We start from the raw sequence: 3,652 nt of genomic DNA, 5'->3' as shown, positions 1-3,652 counted from the left end.
TTTCAAATGTGGTTCTTGTCTTGGTCCAGTGGTTTGGGGTCCCTTCTCCCTACTAGGAGCTCATGACTTTGTAATTAAATGCAATTTCAATATCTTTGCTTTTTACATTCTTTTAAGAAGCCTGGGTGCATTCTTGAAATGCTGATTTTCTAGCTTCCCTCCCTGTGTGCTTCTGGCTGGGACTGGGGAAGCTGGGTCCTTGGGGCCATTGTGGCCAGGTGTCTGCTCAGGCAGGGATGGTGGCCCAGATGCTCAGTGGAAAAGTGCCGTGTCCTGCCTCCTGCTCATCCTGGAAGTACTTCGGAATTTTATTTTATTTTGGAGTTCCCGTTATGGCTCAGCAGTAACAAACCTGACTGCTATCCATGAGGTTGCAGGTTCGATCCCTGGCCTCACTCAGTGGTTTAAGTCCAGTGTTGCTGTGACCTATGGTGTAGGTTGCAGATGCAGCTCAGATCCTGAGTTGCTATGGCTGTGGCTGGCCGCTGTAGCTCCAATTCGACCCCTAGCCTGGGAACTTCCACATGCTGCAGGTGTGGCCCTAAAAAGCAAAAAATAAAAAAAATAAAATAAAATCACCCAAAACTGTCTGTGATAAATAGTGAGGTCCTACTGTCTGGCACAGGGAACTATATCCAGTCTCCTGGGATAGACCATGATGGAGAAGAATATTTTAAAAAATTTAAGCAATACTCTTTGTGTTTTGTGTGGCTTTTTTTTAATATTGGCTTATCAATGTATTTCATTATAATAACTTCAGAAAATAAAAATAAAAGGGAATAAATTTTAACTACTCCCAGTCTCAGCTGCTCAGATAGCCACTGTCCTCTCTGAGTAGGCGTTTCCATCCCCATCCCGTTGTACATGTGTGTGTGTGTGTACACATTTAAGTAAATGTATAGTTGTCAGATTGGATCATAAGTACAGTTTTTAGTTTGTTTTTTCTTCTGTGTAATATTTCAGTAACATCTTGGGGTCTACACAGATACTTGACCTAATGGCTGCAAAGGAGTCCGTTGAGTAGATACTGCTATTTATTTAAGCAATCTCCCATGGTTGGAGTTTCTATTGTGGCTCTGCAGATTACGAAGCTGATTAGTATCCATGAGGATGTGAGTTCGATCCCTGGCCTCGCCCAGTGGGTTATGGATCTGGTGTTGCTGTGAGCTGTTGGTTTAGGTCGCAGAGGAGGCACGGATCCCTTGTTGCTGTGGCTGTGGTGTAGGCTGGCAGCTGAAGCGCTGATTTGACCCCTAGCCCGGGAACTTCTATATGCCATAAGTGTAGCCCTAAAAAGCAAATAAATAAATAAATAAATAAATAACTTTCATATGGTGGACATCAGATTCTTTCCAAAGTTCCTTTCATAGATGGTGCTTGCAGCCAGCTCTTTCCTTCTGTCTTTATAATTATTTCTGTAAGATTGATTCCTATAAGTTTTATTATTTGTCCAAAAGTTCTCAGTTATTACAAACATAAATATGTTTATAATATTTATGTACTTAATGTTTATATAAATGTAAATAATGGTTTATATAAATATTATTGCCCTCCAGAAAGTGTACACATTTATTTTCCTTCTAGTGAAAATAGTATTGATTTGGTTTTATGCCTCCTTGATAGAGAAATATTACTTAGTTTTGAATTTCTCTAATTGCTAAGAGATTTTTCCTTTTTTCTTGTCTTTTTGCCATCTCTTGGGCCACTCCCTCGGCATATGGAGGTTGCCAGGTTAGGGGTTGAATCGGAGCTGTAGCCACCAGCCTACACCAGAGCCACAGCAACGCAGGATCTGAGCCATGTCTGCAACCTATACCACAGCTCACAGCAATGCTGGATCCTTAACCCACTGAGCAAGGCCAGGGATCGAACCCGCAACCTCATGGTTCCTAGTCAGATTTGTTAACCACTGAGCCACGATGGGAACTCCCAAGATTTTTCCATTTTTTATATTTGCTTTAAAATTTTTATTTTTTAGATTTTTACAGTCACACCCATGACATAGAAGTTTGCAGGCTAGGGGTTGAATCAGAGCTGCAGCTGCTGGCCTATGCTGCAGCAACATCAGATCCGAGCCACACCTGTGACCTACACTACAGATTATGGCAATGCTGGATCCACTGAATGAGGCCAGGGATTGAACATATATCCTCATGGAGACTATGTCAGGTTCTTAACCTACTGAGCCACAGTGGGAACTCCTTATATTTACCCCCCCACACACACCTTTTTTTTTTTGGCTACGCCTGGAACATGCAAACGTTCCCGTCTAGGACTCGAACCTGAGCCACAACTGTGATAATGCTGGACCATTAACTGCTAGGCCACCAGGGAACTCTTATATTTACCATTTTTAAATTTCTTACATAAATTATACAATTATGTTTCTTATGTGGTATTAGCCTCTTAATTGGGATATTTGCATTTTTTCTTACTCATTATCTCTGGAATTTATGTTGGACTTCTCCTGATACCCCTTTTTTTGTCAGTTAAAATATAGGCTTAAATTATTTGAAAGATCATCCCTAAGCAAAAGGCTTAAAAAAAAAAAAAACCCTAATTTTCAAGTTCATGAAGTTGGATCAGACAGTATAAAATGGCTTTTTTGGCTACCTAAAGGAAATTGCCCATGTTTCATGACTGAGATTTGGTTATATTTCTTGTGTTGGCTGACTCAATCTGGGAGATAATTCTGCTTTGCTAACTGTTTTATCCCTTTCCTTCCCTCTGTCTAGACATTTTGTGTGTAGAGCTTCCTCAACTCTGGTAACCAGAAACGCATTCGAGTGGTCTGCTGTCTTTTGCTTAATGCTCTGCTTTGACCAAATTCATTCCCTGCAGCATCCTCTGAGAGAGGTTGATGACATTATTTCCTTTTCACACCTGGAGATGTGTGCTAGAGCCAGAGTGGGCCTTTCAAGGACACAGGCTGTAAACAAAGCCGGCATTAAACTTTGTCCTTGGCTTTACCGTCTTGGTCAAATGCCTGCATGGGAGGTGGGGGAGTGGGGGTGGTCGCTGGTCTCAGAGGCCCTCACAGATTTGCCTGTCTCTGCTGGTTCAGGAAGACTGAAAGTGAGAGTGCTTGGAGTCCCCGTCCTGGGGAGCTTGCTTGAGGTAGGGACCTGGGCAGTTCCTCAAGCGTCCTCAGGGTGGCACTGCGGGGCCACAGCTCCAGGCTCCTGGAGATTGCTCAGGAGGAGCCTGTAGCCTGGGAGGGAAGGGACAAAGGACTAGGAGGCCTGGGTCCCTGCGCCTGCAAGGTGAGACATGTGTCCTCATTTCCACGGTTGTCTCAATTTGAACTTTACACCTTCCCCAGGGAGAATGGTTTCCACTTTATTTTGGAGGTTAAGTGGGAAGAGGAAAGTTTTCTTAGTAGTAACTATGGGGACTAGGCTGTGTTCTGTTTTATTTTATTAGAGTAGACCTCACAGGCAGAGAGGGGTGAGGGGTGGCCCTGGCCACTGTCCACCTGGCAGGGGGGTGCCTTCAGGGGTGACTACAAGGGGCTGGGCCTGAGCCAGACCTCCTCTGACTTGCGTGGCCCCAGCTTTCCGCACTGGAGGCCTGTGTGAGTCTCGTGCCTCTGACAAGTGGGCATCACCCTCCTCTGTCTGGGCTGGTGCTGGTCCTTGTGGAGTTCGCTTCC

Source organism: Phacochoerus africanus, chromosome 15 (assembly GCF_016906955.1).
Source record: "Phacochoerus africanus isolate WHEZ1 chromosome 15, ROS_Pafr_v1, whole genome shotgun sequence".
NCBI lineage: Eukaryota > Metazoa > Chordata > Mammalia > Artiodactyla > Suidae > Phacochoerus > Phacochoerus africanus.
This window is presented reverse-complemented; position numbering follows the sequence as displayed.